The sequence below is a fragment of the Sarcophilus harrisii genome, chromosome 1, assembly GCF_902635505.1.
Source record: "Sarcophilus harrisii chromosome 1, mSarHar1.11, whole genome shotgun sequence".
NCBI lineage: Eukaryota > Metazoa > Chordata > Mammalia > Dasyuromorphia > Dasyuridae > Sarcophilus > Sarcophilus harrisii.
The window spans coordinates 573356338-573372142 of record NC_045426.1 but is presented as its reverse complement, the minus strand read 5'-3'; positions in this window follow the sequence as shown (position 1 = coordinate 573372142).

The window sequence follows — 15805 nt, the reverse complement described above, 5'->3', positions numbered from 1 at the left end:
GACTGCTCTCTGCATGATAGGGCATCAATGCTATAGAATTAATTGCTCCATCTAGTTAGAGCAAAGGTTTAAAATCAACACCAGATTAGAAGAAAGGATTAAGTTAAGAATACATGATATGTGATTACAACATGTTTTTTAAAATGATATCAAAAATCGGCAATGATCTAAAATAAAAACTTAAACTCTCAAGTTCAAGAAACATCATTGGTTTCTTCTAATCCTGAGGATTAAATATAAGCATTTCTATCATTCAAAGTCCTTCACATTCTGGTCAAGAACATGAGATAGTCTTTCCACTAAGATCCATAACTGATAGAAGAAATTGGTTAATTCTCCAATTGATAAATGGTCAAAGAATACAACAATTTTCAGACAAAGAAATTCAAGCCATTTCTAATCATATGAAAAAATGCTTTAAATCACTATTGATAAGAAATACAAATCAAGACAATTTTGAGGTACCATTTCACATCTCTGAGACTGGCTAAAATGGCAGGAAAAGATAATGATGAATTTTAGCTGAAATGCGAGAAAACTGAGATGCTAACGCATTGTTGGTGGAATTGTGAACTGATCTAAATAATTTTGAACTATGCCAAAAGGGCTGCATAACTTTTAATCCAAGTTTGTATACCAAAAAGGTCATAAAAGAGGGAAAAGAAACCACATGTGCAGAAATGTTCGTAGCAACTTTTTGTAGTGGTAAAAAACTGGAAACTGAGTGGATACTCTCATCATTTCAGTAATGGTTGAATAAGTTATAATATATAAATGTTTTGAAATATTTTTGTCCTATAAGAAATGATCAGCAGCATGATGTCAGAAAAGTCTGGAAAGACTTATATGAACTGATACTAAGTGAAGTGCACAAAACTAAGAGAACATTATACACAGTAACAAGAAGATTATATGATGATCAACTGTGATGGACTTTTCAACAATGATGTGATTCAAGGCAATTCCAATAGACTTGTGATGGAAGGTTCATATTGATCCATATTCAGAGGGAGAACTATGAAGTATGAATGTATTTTCAAGACATACATACTATTTTCATTTTTTTGTTGTTTGCTTTTTTCTTGTGTTTTTCCTTTGTGAATGATTTTTTTTGCTCAGTATAATGAATATAGAAATATGTTTGAAGACATTTAACCTATATCAGATTGTTTTTTGTCTTGGGGAAGGAGATAGGGGACAAGAGAGGAAGAAAATTTTAGAACACAAGGTTTGTGAAAGTGAATGATGAAAACTATCTTTGCATGTATTTGGAAAAACAAAGTACCATTAAAAATGGCTAGTAATATACTCAGAACAAAACAAACTAACAAGTAAAAATAGAAGACTATTGATGAGACAACAATATATGCACTTGGATGGGCAATTGTAGATATATCTTAGGGACTAAAGACAAACAATGAGTTGGGTTCAAAACCTAATACCAGAAGAGCAGACTGGATTGGAAGTTTAGGAAGTTATGTAGTATTTCAAATGATCCCTACCAGCTGTTGCCACAAAAACCCATCTGTTTATCACATACTAACTATGTGACATAAAACAATCAATTAACCTCTCAGTATTCTAGGTAAGTATAAGTTGCATGATAGCAGCCAACTTGCATTGATAGAGGAAGTTTCTTCCTTTAAGATACCTCTTGATCAAAAAAAAAAAAAAAAAAAAAATCACAGGTTTAGTTGTGATTACTATCTCTAATCTCCTAATTATATTATTGAATATATTGTAGGATATTATAGGAACAGACATGAGACATATATTTTCTATATCATAGTCTCAGAAGAATCAAACTCAAAGATCAATTAAAATGGTGGAATTTCATATGCTGCATCAAATATGTGACAGTGACATATGTGCAAAATTTGACATCAAAGACATCATTGGAGACAGGTATAAAGGGACTAGGTTAGCCACATAGTGAAAATAAGGTATTCAATTCAAATCAATTCATCAAATATTTATTAAGTATTTTGCTAGAAGCTGGGAATACCAAAGACAAAAACATTAATACCTACTCTTAAGAAGCTCATAATCTCTTCAGAGTAGAGAAGGTTGGAAGGGAGATATGACACATATAAATAAATATATTCAGAGTACATTTGTAATTATACAAAATAATTTCAAGAAAATAAAAGAATAACTATGATATAGGTGTGGGGATGGGAAGATAGAAAGTGACACTGAGCTGTTCTTTGAAGGAGGATGATAATTCTAAGAGAGAAATAAGGAGAAAGTGCATCTAGCACATTTAGTAGATTTCCTATGGCAGATTTCTGGAAGGACATAGTTTAGTTAGACTTTTTACCAATGGAGTAATATAAAGTTGATAACATAGATCTAATGATCTGTTGGATTATCTCATGTATATAGTACATGTATACAGTTCATGATCCAGTCTCCTCCTACATTTCCAATCTTCCACTTTACTCCTCATAATGTATTCTTTCATTTAATGACAGTGTCCTCCTGATTATTCCACAATCAAGACACCTTCTTACTTGGTTTCAGGCATTCTTTCTGTCTGTCTCTCATGACTGGAAAACTCTCCTTTCTTTGGCTTTTTTTAAATTCCAAATAAAATTCTTCTTCCTACAGGAAGTCTTCCCTAACCTCTCTTAATTCCAGTGATTTCACCTTTTAAATTATCCTTGTAATCATATATTGTAATGGGCTGAGGTTTGAGTTGATTCACTGAGGTCCCAAGTACGGAGGCTAAATAGTAATTGGGCTATACTCTATTAATATACATGATTGGATAAAGAATGGTCCCTGCCCACTCTCCGTGCAAGTCCTGATGTGTTGTATAGGAAATGACGATTTTGGTGGGTGGAAGCAGAGTGAGAGACAGGAAGAGAAGCTGGGGGAGATTATGCCTGGGTTCGATACTCCTAGCTGCTGGTCTTGTGACTGCTGGTCTAGCTAGCTTCTTGACTCAGCTGCACACATTGCTATCGCCGATTCTCTTCTACCTCCGATCCTTCTTCACTGAGAATAAAGACTGACGATTTTCCCCTAACCTGAATTCCTGACGACTGCTGATTTAAAAATACACGGTCTTCACAATATATATGATATATACATTTTTATATATTTGTTTGCATATTATCTCTCCTTTAGATTGTAAGCTCCTTAAAGAGGGTCATCTTTTGCCTCTTTTTGAATCTAAAATCCTTAACACAGCAGCTGACAAATAGTAGGCACTTAATAAATGTTTATTGAATTGAATTAAATTCTGACAAAACATTTTCCTCCCAACTACATGTGAAGTGACAATATTCTTATTTTAAATATGAGGAAATTATCTCAAAGAATTGAAGTGACATGCTTACTCACACATAACTAGGAAGTGAAAAAGCTAGGATTTAAACTCAGGATTTTTGTTTCCAAGTTTAGTGCCTTTTCTATGTTTTGCCTAGCATCACTGCATGCACGTGTGTGTTTTTATGTATGTATGTGTGTAGGGGGTGTATGTTATACTTCCTCCTATAATCCCCAGAGTTAACCTGCCTCTTTTCCCCTGGCTGGTTTTATAGTTTCTAACAAATAGATAGTAATGTTTCTTTTCAACTGATTCTGCCTTTTGTTGATGAATGATAAAATGGAAGACATTTTTTATATATTATTTTAGCAGCTTTTCACTTCTATAAAATAGTATTTTTTTTGGAGTGGCTACTATTGTGATATATTTGGTTTGTCGTTGTGCTATCAAATTTCTGAAATTGGAGGCCTATGTGTGTGAAAATAACAACATTACTCACCAGTAAGGGAGGAGAGAAAACAAGAGAAGCAACAGCTCACAGAAGCAGATGGGATGGAAGGAAGGACATAATATAAACACAGTGAAACAGAACCCAAAAGAAGATAAGATGATTTTTAAAAGTCACCCTAGGGAAATTTTGAAGGTGTCTGTATTCAAAATCAAATGAATCTGACCAGAAAAAAGAGGAATTGAAACCTTTGAAGGTTATTTGACATCCCGGTCTTAAATAAACTGTGGTGAAAAACAATGGGGACTAAATATTTAAGCATAATGACTGCCTAAATGTGATTAAAGAGAATGGAAGGGAGGGGAGCAGCCATACATTTTATTGAAGCAATTGAAATAAATGAGACAGGAGACACTAGTGCAATAAAAAGTGGGGGAAAGCTACTATGGATTGAAATTAAAGATAATAAAGAAAAGGGGATGAATCACCTACTAAATTCCCACTGGAAAGAACTGGTAATGATTCTGCATGATTAAGGGGAGAGGAAGAAGGGGAAGCCGAGTAGGAAAAGAAAAAGGGAAGAGATAAGGGAAAGAAAAGAACAGTTCAGGGGAATAGTAGCCAGTTCAGAAGAGATAGGGAACATAGTATTCATTTCCTTCTAACAATAAATACACCAGAATGAGCAACCCAATGGGCTTAACAATTCAAATGTTTAATCAACAGGGAAGCACAGCAACAGTCATGGGTGAAAGAAAATTATCCCCAGGAGCACACTGCTCAGCCATGAAGAAAAGCACAGAACTAGGTGCCCAAGGTCTAAAGCTCAGGAGAAATCAGGACAAGTCTAATGAGAATCAGGCAGTGGGGCTTCAAAAAAAAGTAAAATACAGTCTCCCTTTTTATTTTCTTTTTCTGCTGTTTCCATGGGAATCCCTATTTATGGGGAAATGAATACTTCCCTTGCAAATAGATGCAAATAAGAGCACCTTCCATTCCTCAAGCATGCTGTAATACAAACCCAGAGAAAGAGATAGAGCATGATGGTGCTCACTCAGCATAGGTGGGGTTAGTATACATTTTACATATTAAATTTAGTTTTTGAAGATCTGATCATTTGAGATGGAAATGTTTCCTTAATCTTTTTCTGAGCTGTTGAGAGGACTTTCCAGGTATTATCTAGTTAATCTTCAAAGCAAAATGCTCAAGAGTTATTATTTTCCCCAAATTGCCAAGTTATTGGTCTAAAATCCTGGAGGGTATCAGTGAAGGTACTTCTACCTGTATGTACAGAAGTCTATGAATAGAGTCTTTTAAGGGCAAATGTGTGAAAATCTGTGCTTTGTCTTTAGCTCCTCAGTGTCTGTATTCTTTTCTTACTTCTGACTTCAAATGTCAAGTATGTTTCTTTTATCTAACCTCTATGTAAATAAAAAGATGAAAAGCTCTGATGTAACCATCCATGCTTTAGCTGAAACTAATTCGTATCAATTTGTACTTTCTACCACAGTGTTGTGCTGCATTGCTTCATTAAATTAAAGTGGTGCTCCTAAGTTTTTAACGATTAATGGCCACTATGAAATACTGCAGAATGATGCACTTAGTGTCAAAAAGATCTAAATCCAAATCATGCCTCAGACTCTTACGGTTTTTGTGACCTTGGGTACTGTACCATTCTGAACTTCATTTTCCTCATCTGTAAAATAAAGGTTTGAATTTGACAATAGAGTTCCCTTCTAGCTATAATTGTGATATCTTTTATCTAAAGACTAAGATAACTAAGTATAAAAGACTCATCAACAGTAGTCTGGTCTCTTGATAATGAAATCATGGTCATGCACGACAACCAATGCAACAGAGAAAATGAAAATGCACAGTCTAATATGGTCTTCTTCTACTTTAGCAGTGATGACTTCAGAATCACAGAAAAAAAATTCACAAAGGCATTAAGAATGACATAGGTTATAGGTTACCTACAAAAATTAAGAGCCAGCAATACTCTAAATGTGAGATCCTTGTCAGTAATCAATGAATAGAAATACTACTAGAGGAAACCAATTATATCAATTTTGATATTACCATCATAGAATACAAACATTAAAGATAAGTGGAAGAATGGTTCACAGGTTCTCTTTGGGAAGGCAACAAGAATCGTCATTTCACTTTGTTCATCTCACATTGTAGTGATAATAATAGACATTTTCTAAAATATTATCATGAAAATAATTAAAACTTATGCACCAACACCATTAAAAATAGATAGAAGGAAATAAATTCCAAATTAAATTAATAACTCCAAAACAAAGCAGCATATGCTTTAAATGCAAATGCAAGGAAAGATAATTTTAAAAAAGAGAAAGAAACAATTAGGAATGAGAAAAAAAGAGAAATCATTTTTAAAATGATTTGTTGGCTTAAAAAATATTATTGTTTTCTAACATTCCCACCCCAATAGAAACCACTCTTTTAACAAAGACATACAATTAAATAAAGCAACCAGAGCATCAGGACCCAATGTGCATCTACAATCTACCATATCTGCAAGGAGGGAGATGTCTGTCAGTAACAGTTTTCTGGAATAAAAATTGGTCATTGCATTAATCTCTGTTCTGATCAGATTTTTAGTGATTTTTTTCCCCATTTATTACTGTCATCCTTCAGTATATATTTTTCTTTTTTGGCTTACTTTATTGTGTTCATAAAAGTTTTTACAGACTATGCTGAATTATTCATATTCATTGTTTCTTACATTGCAATAATATCTTATTGCATTCACATTTACATGTCACATTTTATCCCAATCAATCTCCTATGAAGGGGATTTACAGTGTGGGGCCTTCACAAAATGTTATTAAAAATGTTTAAATGTATATACATATTTACTTATGTATACAGATTTATATATTATATTACATCAAATTATGTATTTATACATGCATGTTTGTATATAAGGCATTTCATTTACCTTTGACCTCCTTGGAGTATATGCCCAGTAGTAGAAACAACTTGGGACCAAGGAGTATAAACAATGTTTTCCTTAAGGAAAGTTAACAATTTGGAGACACAAGAAGTAGCATAGTATGGTATAGTATACAATAGACTTGCATTCATATGATAAAGGTAAGATATTTCTGCTGAATCTATAAATCATTGATTTCTCCTTTTTTCTTATTCCTAGTCATATGTTTAAATTAAAAAAAAAATTCTTCCCTTCTGTTGATATTTAAAGAATATGCAGTTTTCATTTGCATTGTGTTAATTTAATTTGGAGTTATCACACAATTTATTTACAACAATTTACACAATTTATTTACAATTTATCTGCAACAGTTGTTGGTGCATAAATTCTGTTCCCTAACTAATTGTGTGACCCTATGCATGTTACTTAACCTCTCTAAGCCTCTGGTTCTTTATCTGTAAAATGAAGGAATGGAATTTGATACCTTGTATGGTCCCTTAAAACTTTGAATTTATGACCTTATATGAGCACCAGATAGCTTTACCAAAAAAAGGAATGATTTTATATTAATTGATCTTTATATTAACAGATAGGAGACTATTTATATAACAGCATTTCTACATCAGCTATCTGAAGTTAGATTTTTAAGAGCGAAGATTAAAATCAGCATCAGGTTAGAAGAAGAAAAATTAGAAGCTATAAACTGTAAATGGCATGGTTTCACAGTACTTTAATAAATGACCTCAAAAATAGATATTGACCACTTCTGAAAAACATTTAACTGATATAAATAAGTTGCCAAATTTAAATGATCAATACCTGGCATGACCAATGACCTAGAAATCATCTTAGCCAGAAAACATTTGATCTTAGTTTGAAAAAGTTGCTAAAGCTCATAGAGGTTATGACTTGCCCACTTTTGTGGACCTGACCTAACTTCCTCATGTTATTCGGATGGTAAAGCTGGCCTTCTGTCCCATATGTGACACTGCCTTTTTTTCTATCTCATTATCTATCTTGATAGTTAGATGCACACACACACACACACTGAACATTTTACCTTAATGAAACATAGATCATAAGTTATTTTTTTATGATTCTCAGTCCAGTATTCTTGTTGTAAAATAAAATTTTAAGACATTTTAATGGACTTAAATATTTAGTATAGAGAATTCTTTTGATTGACCCTGATTAAGATTCCCTCTAGTTTTTAAATTGTACGTTGTTGGCTATTTTACATGAGTAAAAATTAATGAATTCCTGGGTATATGTTCCAGATTTTACTATTATAATCAAATACATTTCTCCGGAGAGAAAGAAAAAAATAATTTGATCATTTTTCCACTAACCAGAAGTGTGGTCTGTTCCCACAAAGTAGTTCTGGGTTCTCCTCTTGGTTCTTCTTGGAACAGAAGAGAAACCCAAGATAAAGAACTAGTTTTATATTGTAGTTATCTCATATTTGGGTATGAAGGAAGAGAGAGATGGAGGAATAAAAAGACCAAACATGACTAGGTTAAAAGCCTACCTACTACCTCTGATCATCAGCCCACTTATTCCAGTCAACAATATACCCCTGTTAAGTGGGTTATCTTTCCTTTCTCTTTCCTTCTCACTCTCCACACTTTCCAACCAAGAAGGCCTGGGGCTAGGAAAGGAAATTAATCCACTCACTTTAAGATTGATATCAGGGATGGGGGGAGGGGTGATTCTGAGAAGATGGTAAAGTACTTTGGTAAATTTCAAACTCTCCAGATTTCCCCCACAAATAGAATAATTTTGTGCTTTAGGGCAAACATAGACTGGTGAAAAATCAAGATTTAGGGCAGAACAGGGTCCTCCAGGGACAACCCAAGAAGATCTGAAAAAAGGCTGGGATTAACCCTTGTAAAATGCAAACACCTCCAGGCTAGCTCCAAAGAACACCAAGTGGTGTTCTAATCCTAGGGCTAGCTGGTTGTGATTATAGCCTCAATAGGAACCACTGAAATTTTCACCTTCTGGACTGTTTATGATGTTAGGGTCTGAGGCCCAGAAGCCTGAGGGAACCTTGGTTGATAAAGAACCCCAGACCCAGATGTACTGCAGAATCTTGATGAGAAGGAATGCAGCAAGTGCAGAGGCAGTGGGGCAGCACTGCTGGCTAAAGCACTTGCTGGAGGGAGGAGCTCTTGGTTTGGGATTCCAGGTCAGGAGAGAGAGTTAAAGTGAAACTTGAAGAACCATCTCTCCATCCCACAATTAAAAGTACTTACATTAAAATCTATTTTTTTTTTATTTAATAGCCTTTTATTTACAGGATATATACATGGGTAACTTTACAGGATTAACAATTGCCAAACCTCTTGTTCCAATTTTTCACCTCTTACCCCCACCACCCACCCTCTCCCTAGATGGCAGGATGACCAGTAGATGTTAAATATATTAAAATATAACTTAGATACACAATAAGTATAATGACCAAAACATTATTTTGCTGTACAAAAGAATCAGACCTGAATTATTGTACAATTAGCTTGTGAAGGAAATCAAAATGCATGTGCATAAATATAGGGATTGGGAATTCAATGTAATGGTTTTTAGTCATCTCTAGAGTTCTTTTTCTGGGCATAGTAGTTCAGTTCTATTACTGCTCCATTAGAAATGATTTGGTTGATCTCGTTGCTGAGGATGGCCTGATCCATCAGAACTGGTCATCATCTAGTATTGTTGTTGAAGTATATAATGATCTCCTGGTCCTGCTCATTTCACTCCAGCATCAGTTCCTATAAGTCTCTCCAGGCCTTTCTGAAATCATCCTGTTGGTCATTTCTACAGAACAGTAATATTCCATAATTTTCATATACCACAATTTATTCAGCCATTCTCCAACTGATGGACATCCATTCAGTTTCCAGTTTCTAGCCACTACAAAAGGGCTGCCACAAACATTCGTGCACATACAGGTCCCTTTCCCTTCTTTATAATCTCTTTGGGATATAATCCCAGTAGTAACACTGCTGGATCAAAGGGTATGCACAGTTTGATAACTTTTTGAGCATAGTTCCAAACTACTCTCCAAAATGGTTGGATTTGTTCACAACTCCACCAACAATGCATCAATGTCCCAGTTTTCCCACATCCCTCCAACAATCATCAGTTATTTTTCCTGTCATCTTAGCCAATCTGACAGGTGTGTAGTGGTATCTTAGAGTTGTCTTAATTTGCATTTCTCTGATTAATAATGACTTGAGCATCTTTTCATATGACTAGAAATAGTTTCAATTTCTTCATCTGAGAATTGTCTGTTCATATCCTTTGACCATTTTTCAATTGGAGAATGGCTTGATTTTTTATAAATTAGAGTTAATTCTCATATATTTTGGAAATGAGGCCTTTATCAGAACCTTTGACTGTAAAAATATTTTCCTAGTTTATTGCTTCCCTTCTAATCTTTGTCTGCATTAGTTTTGTTTGTACAAAAACTTTTCAGTTTGGTATAATCGAAATTTTCTATTTTGTGATCAGTAATGATCTCTAGTTCTGCTTTTGGTCAGTAAAGACCTTCCCCTTCCACAGGTCTGAGAGGTAAACATCCTATGTTCCTCTAATTTATTAATAATTTCATTCTTTATGCCTAGGTCACGAATCCATTTTGACCTTATCTTGGTGTACGGCGTTAAGTATGGATCAATGCCTAGTTTCTGCCATATTAGTTTCCAATTTTTCCAGCAATTTTTATCAAACAGTAAGTTCTTATCCCAAAAGCTGGGATCTTTGGGTTTGTCAAAGACTAGGTTGCTATATTTGTTGACTGTTTTATCCCTTGAACCTAATCTATTCCACTGATCAACTAATCTATTCTTTAGCTAATACCAAATAGTTTTGGTAACTGCTGCTCTATAATATAATTTTAGATCTGGTACAGCTAAGCCACCATCATTTGATTTTTTTTTCATTAATTCCCTTGAAATTTTGACCTTTTGTTTTTCCATATGAACTTTGTTGTTATTTTTCTAGGTTTAAAATAGTTTTTGGGAGTCTGATTGGTATAGCGCTAAATAAATAGATTAGTTTAGGTAATATTGTCATCTTTATTATATTTGCTCGCCCTATCCAAGAGCATTTAATATTTTCCAATTGGTTAGATCAGACTTAATTTAGTGTGAAAAGTGGTCTGTAATTTTGCTCATAAAGTTTTGATTTTCCCTTGGCAGATAGATTCTAAATATTTTATATTATCAGTAGTTACTTTAAATGGAATTTCTCTTTGTAACTCTGACTGTTGGATTTTGTTAGTGATATATAAGAATGCTGATGACTTATGTGGGTTTATTTTTTAACCAGCAACTTTGCTAAAGTTGTGGATTATTTCTAATAACTTTTTAGCAGAATCTCTGGGGTTCTCTAAGTATACCATTTCATGTCATCGGCAAGAGTTGATAATTTGGCTTCCTCATTGCCTATTCTTATTCCTTTAATCTCTTTCTCAGCTCTTATTGCTATAGCTAGCGTTTCTAATCAATATTAAATAGTAACGGTGATAGTGGGCAACCTTTGTTTCACTCCAGATCTTACTGGGAATGGTTGCAGTTTGTCTCCATTAGCATATGATGCTTACTGATGGTTTTAAATAGATGCTGCTGATTATTTTTAAGGAAAAGTCCATTTATTCCTATAATCTCAAGTGTTTTTAATAGGAATGGATGTTGGATTTTATCAAATGCTTTTTCTGCATCCATTGAGATGATCATATGGTTTTTGTTAATTTGGTTATTAACATGGCTAATTATATTGATAGTTTTCCTAATATTGAACCAGCCCTGTATTCTGGTATAAATCCTACTTGATCATATGTGTATTATCTTGGAGATGATTTTCATGTAGTCTTTTTGCTAATATCTTATTTAAGATTTTAGCATCAATATTCATTAGGAGATTGGTCTATAATTTTCTTTCTGTTTTCAGCCTACCTGGTTTAGGTATCAGTACGTGTCTGGTCATAGAAGGAATTTGGTAGGACTCCTTTCATTCTCCTATTTTATCAAATAATTTATATAGCATTGACCAATTGTTCTTTAAATGTTTGGTAAAATTCACATGTAAATCCATCTGGTCCTGGGGATTTTTTCTTAGGGAGTTGTTTAATTCCTGTTCTATTTCTTTTTCTGAAATGGACTATTCAACAATTTACTGCCTCCTCTGTTAATCTGGGAAGTCTGTATTTTGGAGGTAGTCATCCATTTCACTTAGGTTATCAAATTTATTGGCATAAAGTTGAGCAAAATACCTCCTTATTATTTCTCTAATTTCCTCTTCATTGGTGGAAAGTTCTCCCTTTTCATTTTTAAGACTACTAATTTCATTTTCCTCCTCCTTTTTCTAATCAGATTTACCAAAGGCTTATCTATTTTACTGGCTTTTTCATAGAACCAACTCTTAGTTTTATTAATTAGTTCAATAGTTTTTTTTACTTTCAATATTTTTAATTTCTCCTTTTAATTTTAGAATTTCCAATTTAGTATTCGATTGGGGGTTTTAGATTTGGTCTTTTTAGTTTTTTAGTTGCAGTCCAATTCATTAATCTTTTTCTTTTCTGTTTTATTCAAGTAAGCCTCCTAAGGATATAAAATTCCTCTTATGATCGCTTTGGCTGCATCCCACAAATTTTTGGTATGATGTCTCATCATTGTCATGATCTTGAGTGAAATTATTAATTGTATCTATAATTTGCTGCTTCACCCAATCATTCTTTAAGATGAGATTGTTTAGTTTCAATTACTTTTTGGTCTATTTCCTAACTTTTAGTTGAATGTAGTTTTTTATTGCATCATGATGTGAAAAGAAAGCATTTACTATTTTTTGCTTTCTGCATTTAATTTGAGGTCTTTATGTCCTAATATATGGTCAATTTTGAATAGGTTCCATGAACCGCTGAGAAGAAAGTATATTCCCTTCATCTCCATTCCATTTTCTCCAAAGATCCAACATACCTAATTTTTCTAATATTCTATTTACTTTTAATTTCTTTCTTATTTGTTTTGTGGTTTGATTTGTCTAATTCTGAGAGTACAAGGTTGAGATCTCCTACTATTACAGTTTTGTTGTCTATTTCTTCTTGCAACTCTCTTAACTTCTCCTTTAGGAAGTTGAGTGCCATACCACTTGGTGCATATATGTTTAATATTGATATTGCTTTGTTGTTTATGCTACCCTTTAGCAGGATGTAGTTACCTTCCTTATCTCTTTTAATTAGATCAATTTTTACTTTTGCTTGATCTGAGATAAGGATGGCTACCCCTGCTTTTTTGACTTCACCTGAAGCATAATAGATTTTTCTCCAGCCTTTACTTTTACTCTATATGTATCCCCTGCTTCTAAATGTGTTTCTTGTAAACAACATATTGTAGGGTTCTGACTTTTGATCCAGTCTGCTATCTGCCTCCTCTTTTGGGGAGTTCATCCCATTCACATTTATGGTTAGAATTACTAAATCTGTATTTCCTGCCATCCTAATAACCCCAGATTGTGCTTTTCTTATTCTTGCCTCCCCAACCCTCTTTCCCCTTTTAAACTTATGTAACCTCTTGTATCACATGACTTCTATCCTCTTTATAATCCCTCCTCCCCTTTGAGTCTTTCCCTTCCTTCCTTTATTACTTTTTCTTCCTTTCCTCTCCCTGCTTTTAATGAGGCGAGAGAATTTTCTCTAAACAAATGTCAATTATTTTTTTTCTTTGAGCTAACTCTGTTGAGAGTAAGATTGCACAATGTTCCTCCTCTCTAAATTCCTCGATATGATAAGTTTCTAGCCTCATTGTGGTGATGTGGTTTCCTTTTATCCCTCCTTCCCACCTTATTCTGCCATCATCCCTTTCCATATCTACTTCCTTTTTTATGTTATATCAGTAAACAAATTATACATGTATTCTTTTGTATATCCACTAAACAGAAATACAATTCTCAAGAGTTATTTTACCTTTTCTGCATCTCTTGAGTTCTATGCTTGAGATCAAATTTTTGTTTAGTTCTGGTTTTTCTTCAGAGAACAAATGGAATTATTTGTTTCATTAAATGTCCATCTTTCTTCCCTGAAGAAAATGCTCAGCTTAGTGGGTAGTTTATTCTTGGCTGCATTCTCAAGTTTCGTGCCTTTCGGAATATCATATTCCAGGCCCTTCTTTCCTTTAATTGAGGCAGATCTTGTGTGATCCTTATTGTGGCACCTCGTATTTAAATGGTTTTTTTGGCTGCTTTGTAAAATTTTTTCCTTAATCTGATAGTTCTGAAATTTTGCACACAATATTCTTGGGGTTTTTATTTTAGGTTTCTTCTCAGAAGTGTGTTCGATGAATTCTTTCAATGCTCTATTTTACCTTCTGATTCTATTACATTTGGAAGAGTTCTTTTGATGATTTCTGTAAAATAGTATCTAGGCTCTTTTTTCATCATAGTTTTCGAAAGTCCAATAATCCTCAGATTATCTCCTAGATCTATTTTCCAAGTCTGTCGTTTTTGCAAGTAGACAATTCGTGGTTTTTTCCAGTTTGTCATTTTTGTTTTTGCTGATGATTCTTGCTGTCCTCAATGAATCAATTAGTTTCAAATTGTTCAGTTCTAATTTTTAAAGAATTATTTTCTTCTATTAGCTTTTTTACTTTACTTTCTGTATATGTCCAATTGAGTTTTTGAATGTATTGTTTTAGTCTGTGGAATTTTTTTTCCATTTCACTAATTTTTTTTTAGTGAATTATTTTTCTTTCCAATTCACAGATCCTACTTTCTTGCGTGTTCTTTGTCTTTTCCAATTCATGATCCTACTTTCTTGCAGTTCTTTGTCTTTCCCATTCACAAATCCTACTTCTAGTGAATTCTTTATTTTTTCCAATCTCGTATTTCTAGGAAGTTGTTGCTCTCTTGTAAGGCTTTCTCTTTCCTTTCCTCATTTATCTAATAACTCTCTTTGAGACTTTTAATGGTCTCTTCTATGAGAGCATTATGTAAAGGAGGATCAGTCTGATGCATTTTGCTGTTCGAGGTCCTCCTTCAGGTCTTGCTGACCTGCTCTTTTCTGCATAGAAGCTGTCGATCTCTTTTCATCTTTTATTCATGTTTTAAAGCCTTTAGGTATGTCTCCTAGGCTAGGGGTTACTAGTTCCTCTGCAGAGCAGGGAAAGATGTAAACCGATTTCGCCTGAGGTATGGGAGATGTCTCTGAGTGAGAGTTTCCTTCCCCAACAGGAAGTGGATTCAGCACTGGCTGAGCTATCAAACTGCTTAGTAGGGCTGAGTGGATTATCGATTGCCCTAGGCTAGAGACAAAGGGTGAAAGTGTCACTGCCCCAGGCCGGAGCCTCTTGTGGGACTGTGAGTATTAGCAGCTGACCGCAGACCACAGACCGCAGACCGCAGACCGCAGACCGCAGACCGCAGCCTGCAGACCGCAGATCGCAGACCGCCACAAACTCTGCCCAGCGTCTCTGCCTGATGCAAATCGGCCCTGGAAAAGCTCTATGGCCCCAAGCCGAGCTCCCCATCTCGCAGATTGAGCTAACCTGGCTGCGTCCTCCTGTATGCAGGATTGCACAACTGCCCCAAGGAAAAGCCCGAACTGGCGGTTGGGGCTGCGCGCTTGTGCTGAGATCAGCCTTACACCCTCGGTTGAGACCTCCTCGGGACCAATTTCTCTCCAGTCTGCTCTGATCTCCCTGGCCCCGAACCAACCTTTTTGCCGAGACTGCAGATTTTCTTCGGCCGGTGAGTTGTTCTACTTTATCTTTACGAATTGTAGCAGTCAAGACTATTTTTGAGGCTCGATATAATATTGATAAAGAGGGTAAGAGAAGAGCTTAGAAAGTCGTGTGTGTCTTCTCCGCCATCTTGGCTCCGCCCCCCTACATTAAAATCTATTATTAAAGAAACAATAGATCAACAAAGAAACAAAACCCTACCATACAAACTCACCGTGAGAATAGGGAAGATTGAGGTTCATCTTCAGAGAAGTAAAAGGAAAAAAAAAGCTTCTACCCCAAAGAGTAACATGAAATGACTCCCTGCCCAGAGAGAATTTATAGAATAATTCAAAAAGGAGCTTAAAAAGCAAGTGAGATACATTGAGGACAAAACTAAAAATAAATAAATAAAA